Here is a 12,984-nt window from a genome sequence, read left to right as displayed (position 1 = left end):
TTCCAATAAAAAATAAATAAATCTTTTTTAAAAAGTACTGGATTTTGAAAAATGCTTTTTAAACATCTAATGAGATGGTCATGTGCATTTTTATTATGTTAATAGTGTTATATTGTTTGATTATTATGTGTTGACTCAATCTTGTACTCCAGGGGAAAGTCCCACTTGCTCATGGTGTAACAAGACTTCATGTTGGCAGTTTTGTTTCCTAGGTTCCTTTTGTTTCTGGGGAATGTTGCATATGTATTCATAAAGAATATTGATCTTTAAATTTCTTGGGAGATCGTTGATTTTATTATCTTAATGTTGGGTTGATAGAATAAGTTGGAGAAAGTTCTCTTCCATTGTTTTGTAAGAGTTTTTACGAATGATTGGGTTTAATTCATTCAACTTTTGGTAGAATTCACCAGTGAAACCAAGTGGTTATGGACTTTCTTTTGTAGGGAGTGCTTTTCTTTTTGAAGTAAGCTATTTATTTATAAGAGAAACAAAAGAAGAAAGACTCTCCATTTTCTGGTTCATTTCCCCAAATATCTGCTACAGTGAGCCAGGGTAGGGAGCAAGCAGAAGTTAAGAGCCAGTGACTCAGTCTGGGTCTCCTGTTTGGATTTCAGGGACTCAGGCACTTTGTCACCTGCTGTCTTCCAAGGGTGTGCATTGGGGGAAGCTGGGTCAGGAGCAGAGCCAGAGCTTGAACCAGGTGTCCACCATGAGATTCAGTTATCACAAATACCTCAGCAGCTGTACCAAATGGCAACCCTTCCACATATTTTATAATTTGAAATGATATATTGTAAAATTTCATTTTTAATTGGGACATTTGTCTTTTCTCATTGATTTGTAGATGTTTATGAAATGTAAGTTCCTTGTCATATATGCATATGCATATACATTTTACAAATATTTTTTCCCAACGTGGGCTTCTGTTCACTTTCTTGATGATGTCTTTTGATGAAGTAATTTTAGTGAAGCACCTGTCGTTTTTAAAAATTTATTTATTTTTATTGCAAAGTCATCAGATATACAGAAAAAGGAAACACAGAGAGGAAGATCTGTCTATTGATTCACTCCCCAAGTGGCTGCAATAGCTGGAGCTGAGCCAGTCTGAAGTCAGAGCCTCTTCCTGGTCTCCCACACGGGTGCAAGGTCTCAAGCTTTGGGCTGTCTTTTTTTGATTGCCCTTCCAGGCCACTGGCAAGGAGCTAGATGGGAAGCAGGGCTGCTGGGATTAGAACTGGCACTCATATGGGATCCTGGTGCATGCAAGGCGAGGATGTTAGCCACTGGACTACTGCCCTGGGCCCAAAAGAAAGTACTTCTAATGCAAACAAAAACTGAAAGACTTCACTTCTACAAGATATACCCTTCAAATGTAACTTAAAGATGTGCTCCAGAGAAAACAGAACACCTACCAAAATCAAAAACAAAGATAGAGAATGTCCCAATAAGAGGATAAAATAAGACTAAATGAAAGGACCAAATGCTGCCCATCAATATTAATCCTGAATGTAAATGGTTTAAATTCATCAATCAAATGCTATAGATTAGTGACCTGAATTAAAAACAAAACCCAACTGTTGTTGCCTACAGGAGACAAATCTCACGAGCAAACATGTGGGAACTGAAAGTGAAAGGATGGAAAAAGATATTCCAAGCTAATGCAAAGGGAAAATGAGCTGATGTAGCCATTCTTATATCAGACACACTTCAACATAAAGAAGGACACCACATAATGATCCAAGGATCCATTCAGCAAGAAGAAATCACCATAATAAATGTATATGTACCAAATGCCAGGGCACCTAGCTACATGAAACAAATATTAGTGGATTTGAAGGGAAAAATGGACTTCAGTATTGTTGGAAAACCTTAATATCACATTAACCTCAATGGACTGATTGGTAGGCTAAAAACTCAGCAAGGAAACAGCAGAGCTCACCCAGACAATAGAACAAATGGATATAATTGATATCTATGGAACCTTTCATCCAACAGAAGCAGAATAAGATTTTTTTCATCAGTACATGGAATCTTCTCCAGGATTGATCATATTACAGGCCACAAAACAAGCCTCAGCAAATTAAAAAAAAAAAAAATCAAAATTATACCATGCATCTTCTCAGACCATCATGGAGTGAAACTGGAAACCAACAAGTCAAAATATCCCAGAAGATATGCAAATACTTGGAGACTGAACAGTGCTGCTAAAGGAACAATGGGTTATGTAAGAAATTAAAAAGGAAAGTAACAACTTGCGTGAAATGATTGAAAGCATTAACACAGCAAATCAAAACTTATGGGACACGACCAAGGCAGTGTTAAGAAGAAAGTTCATTGCAGTCAATGCTTATGTCAAGAAATTAGAAAAGTGCCAAATAAATGGGCTAATGATATGTTAGAAGGAGCTAGAAAAACAACAGCAAAGCCATCACTGCAAGTTTATCTTGTGGGTTCCTGAGGAAGAGAGCAACCAAAAAGAAATGGTGGTGGGAGGGCAGTGATCTCTTGGGGAACTGACAGTTTATTTCAAGAGTAACAGTTCTCTTATGGTGTGTTTATCAAAGCGCTATTGAAATGGGGACTAGATAAGGAGTACTGATGGTCCTTGATTAGCTGACTAGACAGAGCACATATGTTCACCTTTCATCAAGGAGAGCACAAAACACCTCCAAGGACTCGCTGGGTGCAGCATTCCTGCTGGGCGAGGGCCCTTTGCTTCCTCTTGCTGGAGCCTCTTCTCATCAAATCCCAGCCTGCATCTGGCACCACAGCTTATTTTATTGGATGTTCCAACAACAATCACAACATTAGCAGGAAAAAAGAAGTAACCAAAAAATAGGGAGGAAATAAAAAAGAGACCAAAGAAACAATACATAAGATCAACGAATCAAAGGCTTGGTGCTTAGAGAAAATCAGCAAAATAGATTCCCCACTAGCCCATCTAATCAAAAAAGGAGCGAGAAGGTACAAATCAATAGGACCAGGGACAAGAAAGGAAATATAACGGCAATACCTGGGACATCCAATGAATAATCAGGAATGTTACAAGCAACTATATGCCACCACATCAGGAGGCCTAGAAAGAATGTTTAGATTTTTGGCCACCTATTTTCTTTCAAAAATTGAATCATGATGCAATTAATAATCTAAATATTAAGCAGGATGTAGATGGAATCATTGATTAAATCCCTCCCAACAAAGAAAAGCCCAAGAATGAATTCTGCACTGATTGTACTTTTCAAGAAGAAATGACTCTAATCCCAAGTAATTCCAAACAATAGGGAGGCAATCCTTCCAAAGCCTTTCTGAGAAGCTAGCATCACCTTAAAACCAAAGCCAAATACAGCCACAACAGAGAAAGAACAACAGAGCAATATTCCTGATGACCTGATGAACATAGCTGCAAAAGGCTTCAACAAAAATGCTAGGCAACAGAATCCAACAATGTATCAGAAAGATCATCCACCGGGACCAGATGGAGTTTATTCCTGGCATTCAGGGATGGTTTAACTTATGCAAATCAGTAAAAAGGTACACCACCACAACAAACTGAAGAATAAAGATTATCATAAAAGACGCGGAATAGGCATTTGATAAAATCCAACCCCAGGGGCCTGGCACAGTAGCCTAGTTGCTGGGGTCCCATGTGGCCCAGTTTGTGTCCCAGCTGTTCCACTTTCCTGCTTGTGTCCTGGAAAAGCAGTTAGAGGACAGCCCAAATCCTTGTGACTCTGCACCTGCATTGGAGACCTAGAGGAGGTTCCTGACTCCTGACATCAGATAGGTTCAATTCTGGCCTTTGCGACCACTCGCGGTGGGGGTCTGGGGGTGCCAGTGGATGGAAGATCTTTTTGTCTTTCCTCTCTGTAGGTCTGACTTTCCAAAGGAAACAGGTGGATCTTTAGGGAAAAAAAAAATCCAACACCAACCAATTCATGCTAAAAGCCCTAATTATGATAGGCATAAAAGGAACATAAACAAAGCTAAAACAATGTCAGCATCATACTCCAAGGAGAAATACTGGAAGCTTTCCCACTAAGATCTAGAACTAGACAAGGATTCCCCACTAGCCCATCTAATCAAAAAAGGAGGAAAGGAGGGAGAAGATACAAATCAATAGGACCAGGGACAAGAAAGGAAATATAACGGCTTTTCACCATTGCTATTCATTCAACACAATACTGGAAGTCCTTGCTGGACCTATTAGATAATAAAAAGAAACTAAAGGAATTCAAATAGGAAATGAGGAATTAAAATTATTCCTGTTTGCAGATGACATGATTTCTATACAAAGAAGAACCAAAAGAATCAATCAAAGACTTGGAATTCGTAAGAGAATTTGGCAGGGTAGTAGGGTACAAAATTAATGAACTTAAAACGATGCCTCCAGTATAAACAAGTAACTCCATGGCTAAGAAAAAACATGTAAGTACAGTCCCCTTTAAAGTAGCAGAGAAGAATCTTGGCCCCGGTGGCGTGGCCTAGCAGCTAAAGTCTTCACCTTGCATGAACCGGGATCCCATATGGTCGCCAGTTCTAATCCCAGCTGCTCCACTTCCCATCCAGCTCCCTGCTTGTGGCCTGGGAAAGCAGTCGAGGACGGCCTAAAGCTTTGGGACCCTGCACCCACGTGGGAGACCCAGACCCCACTCAGGGGTTGAACCAGTGGACAGAAGACCTTTTTCTCTAGAGTTTCTCCTCTCTATAAAATCTGTTACCATAAACAATAAATAAGTCTTAAAAAATACCAAATGTGTAATCCTACATGCATTTATGTATTAGTAATTTAAGAATGTGCATAATAGATATTAACTTTGTTTTCACTCCATTTTTTAAAAAACTTCTTGATAAAAATGCATATCTGTGTTTCCTAGTGAATATTAAGTTATCCTCTAGGAGCAGCAGTAATATTTAGCCTATACATTCCAAGAAGTAATGATTTTATTTTGACTGATTATGAGGTACATTTGTGAAAATAAGGTAGTCTTTGATTCTGGCAGTCTTAAACATTTCAAAAATCCTAATTATATCTGTTATTCGCTAAGGTATAGATATCCTCTTGTATTTGTAGAATATATACGGATATTTTAGGTCAAGGGTGATTTTATGTTCTACTCCTCTTCCATTTGAATAATAAAAAGGAGCAATCATAGCTAATTCATACATAGCTGCTTTTGTATGAATATTTAATTGGCATGTTTATTTATTTTATTATTATTTTAAATAATTACAGATTTTAGCAGTAATAGTCATCATTTTTTTTAAAAAGATTTATTTATTTATTTATTGGGAAGTCAGATATACAGAGAGGAGGAGAGACAGAGAGGAAGTTCTTCCATCCCATGATTCACTCCCCAAGTGAGCGCAACGGCCGATGCTATGCTGATCCAAAGCCAGGAGCAGGAGTTTCTTCCGGGTTTCCCACATGGGTGCGGAGTCCCAAGGCTTTGGGCTGTCCTGGACTGCTTTCCCAGGCCACAAGCAGGGAGCTGGATGGGAAGTGGAACTGCTGGGATTAGAACTGGTGCCCATATGGGATCCCGGTGCGTTCAAGGCGAGAACTTTAGCTGCTAGGCCATGCCACCGGGCCCAGGATGTTTATTTTGATTAGAAAAATTAGATATTCTCAAGCAAGGTCATTATATGACAGATGCATACATTGCACTTCATTTTTTTTCAATTGTGTTAGTATGTTTTTCAAAGATTTATTTATTTTTGTGGAAAAGCAGATTTACAAAGACAAGGAGAAACAGAGAGAAAGATCTTCCATCCACTGGTTCACTCCCCAGATGGCCGAAGTGGCCAGAGCTGAGCCAATCTGAAAAAGGTGCCAGGAGCTTCTGTTCAGATCTCGCATATGAATACAGAGTCTCAAGCCTTGGGCTCTACTCTACTGCCTTCCCAAACCACAAGCAGGGAGCTGGATGGAAAGTGGAGCAGCTGGGACATGAACCAGCACCCGTAGGAGATGCTGGTGCTTGAAGGGGGAGGATTTGCCAATTGAGCTAGTGTGCTGGGCCCTAAAATAGTTTCAGAAATATTTTTGCCTTTATATAAAGAAGAAACAACATTGTATAATGTTGATCTTGCTTTGCTGAGTTTAACAAAAGTTTATAGTGCTGTTTCTGCTGCCCTCTAGTGTGTTTCTGATATACTGAATTAAATGAGTTGAATTATAGTTTTTATTAGATTTTATACTAAGCCTCTATTCATTAGCACTGATAAATAAACTATTAAATTTTTTTTAAGATTTATTTATCTTTATTGGAAAGTCAGATATACAGAGAGGAGGAGAGACAGAGAAGAAGATCTTCTGTCCCATGATTCACTCCCCAAGTGAGTGCAACGGCCGATGCTACGTTGATCCAAAGCCAGGAGCCAGGAACTTCTTCAGGGTCTCCCACACGGGTGCAGGGTCCCAAGGCTTTGGGCCGTCCTCGACTGCTTTCCCAGGCCACAAGCAGGGAGCTGGATGGGAAGTGGAGCTGCCGGGATTAAAACCGGTGCCCATATGGGATCCTGGCATGTTCAAGGCGAGGACTTTACCTGCTAGGCCACGCCGGGCCCAACTCTATTATATTTTTATATCAAAGATAATACAGGTGTGAATAATCAGACTTATTCTGGCTTTGGAATATACTTTTTCTTGCAATTAAATAGTCTACACTTTGGAAATTCATTTTAAAACAAAGCTTTCAAGACTTATTATTACCTATTTGCCTGCTCACCTTTATGATAGATACAAGGGAGTCTCAGCTTTCTTCACCCAGTTATAATGAAGTCAGCTAATCACGACATGTAATCTAAGAGAATGATTCGCAACATCAAGTGGGTCCCGTGCAGACTGAATTCAGCTGATCCTGAGAACAGCCCAATTTCCAAGTCTGTATGTGGACAGAGGACAGGGTGTCATAGCACAGGGTCTTTCCACAGTAGGTGAGGAAGGTTCACACCTGGGTATTGGTTGAGAGCAGTGACTCCCTGCACTAACTGCGCTTTGCATCGTATTGCTCTGCCAGTCTCCACATGCAGCAGGCCAAGAGTCTACTTGTACTTGAAAAGGGTCTCCTATGCAGCAACACTTAAAGTTCCTGTTGGGATTTTCTTCACATGGGTTGGGGCAACAGGTTGTTTTCATCAGTTTCCTGGCAAAGCTTAGCTAAATTTGCCGTTAATGTCCAATCATTTCTTTAAATCTTTCTGCATGATTGGAGTCTCCAGGCAACAGTTAACGTCTGAATTCTGGAATATTCCAGCCACTCCCTGAAACAAATCTGACCCATTAACACTTTGTACATCTCCCGGGCAAACTGGACATAGGAATCATTTCTCGTGATTCTCATGACTTTTCCAGCCTTCTCCGTTTAGCAAGGAAAAGACACCAGGTCAAGGTGTCTACAAATGTTTGGGGTACCTAAATCCTCTGGGATTGTAAGTAGAGTTAGAGATGACCTGCCAATATTCTCTGGGTAAGATAACGTTCAACTGCACTGCTTTGGCCAGCAGAGGTGTGGTAAACCTGATCTGTACATTACTTTTAAGGCAATAAGTATACTTTTACTATCTTACCTTCCAATTCTTTTTCTCCTTCCTCTATGATTTGATTACCTGAAGTATTAATTATGCATCTCCTTAATGTAGTTAATAGAATCAGGCCCAGTCGAGGGCCCACAATATGCACACTTTTCCTCTTTTGTTCACCAGTAAATCCCTGACCCCTCCTCCTGAAACTGTCTTGGGTTTCCTGTGAGTCTTGCTGAAAATGCTGGAAGCTCAGTTTATGAAGGATCTGAGAAAGTGTTAAGGATAGCAGAAGGAGTTTCTCTATCATGGATACCCACTTAGAAACATCATTAGCTAAACTGTTCTTTCTCGCCATTCCACAATCTTCCTTTTGATATCCTCTCCAGTATACAACAGCTATTTCTTTCCATTAGAACTCATTTCCCACATTTAACTATTTTGCTCTTAGCATTCAGGAGCCTTCTTTTGCTGGAGTCCAGCTCCAGCTGAGTTCAGAACTCGCAAAGGGTGCATGGAGTAGGTGTAAAGAGGAAAGAAACGGACCACTACAATTTCAGGATCATAATAGGGGGAAGAGGAGAGATAAGGGGAAAAGCCACACTCAGCCTCCCAACCATCGCAGCGTCCCTGATGTAGGTCCTGCTCTGAGGGCTCCACTCAGGTGGTTTTGATAATTTAACATTTCTGAATTACTGCCAATCTCGCCACTCCAAGCACAATGAAATCTCTCCAGAATCCACTGGCTGACATAATCCACCTTAGAGTCTCCATTTGCCTAGATTTTCACTGCCAACACTTGGCTGGGGCAGTTGGTCGATTTGTCTTTCCTCTGTCCTCTGTTTTGGTACCAGGTGTCCTCTGCAGGTTCTAATGTACCATCATATCCTCCATGTGCAACTGGCCATGCTGTCTACTGCTCTGTCTGCGCCACTGAGGAGACCCAGTTCTGACACAAGCATGCCACAGTCAGATTATGGACTGTGCAATTTTCTCCATGGTTGAAGTTCTGAGTCCAGTGGTTCAGTTGGCAGGGGATCCCCAATGAAACCTCAATTGAGGTAATCCCAGACCTAATTCTCTGTGTGCTTGCGTACAGGGTCCAACACGGTCTGTTGCCCCAATCAGCTTATGCACATGCTGGTCGTTGCAGTTGCTGGGTCAGTTCTGTCTCCAGCCCTGTCCTCTATGCAAACCAATGGGTATTGCAGCCCAGCCCAGTCCTACCCACCACACACTTGACCATGTAAACCAGTGGAAGCTGCAGCCTGGTTGGGGTGATTCCCAACAACCCTCACCAGGCTCACCCTCTGCCCCTGGCTCCCATGCTTGCCAGTATGCACAGCAGTAGACTGGTCGAGTCGGTCCCACATCCTATTCAGCTCTTGTACATGTTAATGGGTATTGAAGCCTAGTTCAACCCAACCAGACCCACTATTCAACTCTCACACCTGCCAGTTTAGTCATGCCTGCCCCAGTCCTGGTTCTCATGCTCACCAGTTGGAGTGGCAACCCAAAAGGGAGGTGCCCACTATTTCCCTACTGGGCCCACTCCCACTCCCAGATCTTGTATTCTCCAGGTGGTTCTGCAGTTTGGCTTAACAGAATTAGCCTCCTGTGCAGCATCTACCAGCTGATGCTGCAGCAAAGCCCAACCAATTCACACCCATTCTGCTTATGTATGCACCGGTAGGAGCAGTCAACCCAGTCTGTCTTTTTCCTGATGCAGCTCACATGAAGTCAACATATGTTGTAGCCCTGCCCAGCGTGATCTGCCCCCAATCCCAGCTCTTGTACTCACCAGTGGGAATAGTGGCCCAGCAGGGGAATCCCAGGCAGCCCCCCTACTGTATTCATTCCCTACCCTGTGGTTTGCATGTGCTGGTTGAGTGCTGTGGTCCATTCTGGCATGGTCCGCCTCACCTTGGCATTTGCCAGTGGATACTACATGTAGTTTGGCTGGGCTAGACACTGCCCCTAGTTCCAGCTCACATTTGTGGGGGCTATGGCTAGCCCAGTCCAGTCCAGCCCAGGCAGCCCCCAGTTCTGGCCCTAATGTAAGTTGGCTGGTGTTACGGCCCGACTGGACTGACCCACACACCATTCTAGTTCTCAGATTTTCCAGTGGATGATACGAACTGGCCTAGCCTGCCTTGCCCTAAATCTGAACCAAATGTATGCCAGCGGGTAAAGTTCCCTGGCTTGGTCTGGGTTGTTTCCTGTCTTAGTTCTTGCTCTCACTTGCAGGGACTGTGTCCCAACAAAGGAGTTGCCAAGCTCCTCCGTCAGAACCTCTCCCATTGTCAGATCTTACGCACCTCGTGGGTCCATGGGCCAGCCCTACTTAGTCCATCTTCCATCCTAGCAGGAATGGTGACCTTTCCTGGCCATCCTTTACCCTTTTCAGTTTTTATTGTTGGGAATTGCAGCCCAACCAAGCCTGGTCCACACCCAGATACAGCTCACTTATGGCTCAGCAGGGACAGAGACCTAGCCTGGCCCATCCTACACCCATCCTGGTTCTCATGAGCTCCAGTGGGTGCTGGAGTCCAGCCCAGTCTGGCACAACCCAGACCCAGTCCACACCTGTGGTGCGGGAGGCTGCAGCCATGTCCGGTCTAGACCATAGCCCCCACCCTGGCCCTCGCTCTCACCAGTGGGAACCACAACCACATCCCCTTAAATCCCCAACCAGGCCTATTCCCAGCCACAGATCTCGCACATGCCAGTGGTTGCTCTGATCCAGCTTGGCATAGCCCCTCACCTATCTTGGCCTTTGCCTTTGGATGCTATAGCCCAGGCTACTGACCCGGCCAGTCTCCAGTCCTAACTCTTGCTGACAGGTGCTGCAGCCTAGACCTGCTCAGTCTGCTTCCATCCCTGGCTCATGCAAACCAGCAGGTGTGATAGCCTAGCCCAGAATGATCTGCACTCCAACCTGGTTTCTGCACTTGCTTGGTCCTGCCCAGTTCGCCCCCTTCCAGAACCAACCCACACACCTGGCTAGTGAATGGAGCTACCTTGCCCAGCCTGCCCAACACCCAGGCCTGGACCATGTGCTCACCAGTGGAAGCTATGACCCATTGGGAGAATTGTCCAGGTTCCCCCATGTGGTTTACTCCCAGACTTAGATCTCACACATGTCAACGGGTGCCAGGCCCCTACCCGGTATGGCCTGCCCCTTCCATCCCAGCCTTTGTATGAGCTGGTGGATAATGTGACTCGGCCCACCCCACACCCTGGTAGGGCTGCAGATGCGAGGCTGCAGCCTGTACCTGCCCAGCCTTTTCCCAGTCCCAGTACCTGTGAGTGTTGGCAGATTTTATGGTCATGCCTAGCTCAGCCCCTACCATCCTAACTCTTAGGCTACCCAGTGGGACTTGTATTTCCGTAGGGTTAGGCCCACATATGCCGTACAGACCTGGTTCTCTTGAGTGCTGGATGGGGCCAGCCCTTGCACTTGCCTTTTCCCTGAGCAATATCCAAGACAGTCAGATCTGAGTCTGTTATTGGAAATGCTGTCCCTTCCCATGGGATTGGCTGTTTGAAATAGAACTTTCCGACTAACCTCTCCTGGTAAATATTAACCTGCTTCTTGGCATGGTTCTGCTTCTGATTGCACGCCTTGACCTTCGACTCAAGAGTCACGAAGGTACGTGTAATCAAGATCAAGCTGCTGTGGAATGATGTTCTGCCAAGCCTCCCTGGGCAGTGGGAACACTTGCACGGGGATGATTGGACATGTGGCATCACTCACGCATCGGAGGGCATTCTCACTATTGATGCTTATGTGAACAAACTTGGGAGATTATCAAAATGTCATTCGTAAATTAAAAAGAGCCAAGGCTGTGAGGGTTGCTACTGGCTTACCAATAATCCCGTAACATACATACAAGTACATAAGTGTAATTACAAGTTCATAATTCAACAAAATAATAGAAGAGGCATCCATAAAGACAGTGCCCTTTATAATTGGTATTTCATATCAAGTTGTACTGAATAGGCCTGATTTTAAGCAGGTTGCAAGTTTTTTTAATGATAGCAGTCCTGGGAATATTCTGAATTCTGGAAGTAGTTTGGAGAGGTTATTGCCTTCTTAATAATTTAGAGCATCTATTGCTCTGCCAAGTCAGAAGATTAACATTTAATAGAAAAAAATTATATATCTATAATTCAGTCACGGCTATTAGATCAGATGGATTTTACATTAAGTGAAAAAGATGTTGAGCAGTTAAGGACCATTAAACCACAGGACTCTTTTATTGGGTTTTCAGACCTCCAAGCCAGGGCCCTGCTGTGTGGAATACTTATTTTACATACAGAGACACATTAAGGATAGAGAAAGGACATACATTTTAAAAGAAAATAGGCCATGAAAAAGTGTGATTTTCCACATTGCAAACAGCTACTGTACAGATTCAGTCTTATTTTATAACAATTAGCTTTATGCAACATTAAGTTGCTTTCTGATAGGTTGGGAGGCTGCAGTGGAAGCCACTTTAGAGGTGTTCGCTGTAGAAAATCTAGGAATCTTTGGAACCTCCTTGAAGATCATACATTGAGAAAAGCCCTATTTCTAAAGATTCCCCGGCTCCCCTCCAAGTGGCTGTGTGCCGTCAAGGATTTCAGCATGAAAGTACAGGGCTCTTTCACTGTCCACGAAAACAATGACCCATTTGGCCTTTTATGTGGTGCTTGATGTGTCAAGAGAAGGAGGGGAATTAGTTGCTTGTAGAACGCACTTGTTTGTGGGCGAGGGGTCTGCACCACCCTCCTTACTAAAAGCACAGGACTGACTTCTCACTGTTGGAATTGAAATTCAACAGCCACTATCTTAACCAATGTGAACTTAGGGGTACCACTTCCCAGGCCCACCCCAAAAATCCAGGCAAGAGTTTTTACATTGGAGTAGAAAGGCAGATAAACTCAGGAGGATGTGGAATGGAGTTGATATAATTTATAACTTTTCCCCCTACATTGTCCAAACAAATTCTGTGATTTTCTTCCTTGCTATTCTAGGCTCTTTTTAATTGCCTCTGACTGAAGTGGCACCGTATGGACTGCTTCAGAAATTTTCTGCAGGATTTAAAAATGAAATTGATTCATATTCAGAATCTTCTTGCTAAAAATCTGTTGAGCCAAAATAAAAATGATTGCTGCTTAGATTTGTTCCTTCTATGTTGTGGCTGCAAACATTGTCTTACCGGAGTTGCAGGATTCCACTTATGCTCAATGAAAGTCACCCTTCTGTGTACAAGTCCTGTGGATTAGAGTGTCTACTTTAGTTGAAGAAATGTGAGCTTCTCTCTGGAGCTTAAAGGCTTTTTATTTTTTTTTTTTTAAAGTGAACTGTTCCAGTTGGCCTTAATCCTTCAGTGATAGAGCTCCTTTAAGCCATCTTTATTCAGTCCCACAATTGACGCTATAAAAAAAAAAATCCCAGCTAGAGTTCAACTAAGTTTA

The sequence above is a fragment of the Ochotona curzoniae genome, unplaced genomic scaffold, assembly GCF_017591425.1.
Source record: "Ochotona curzoniae isolate NIBS_2020 unplaced genomic scaffold, NIBS_Ocur_1.0 patch81, whole genome shotgun sequence".
NCBI classification, from domain to species: Eukaryota; Metazoa; Chordata; class Mammalia; order Lagomorpha; family Ochotonidae; genus Ochotona; species Ochotona curzoniae.
Note: the sequence above shows the minus strand (reverse complement) of the source record.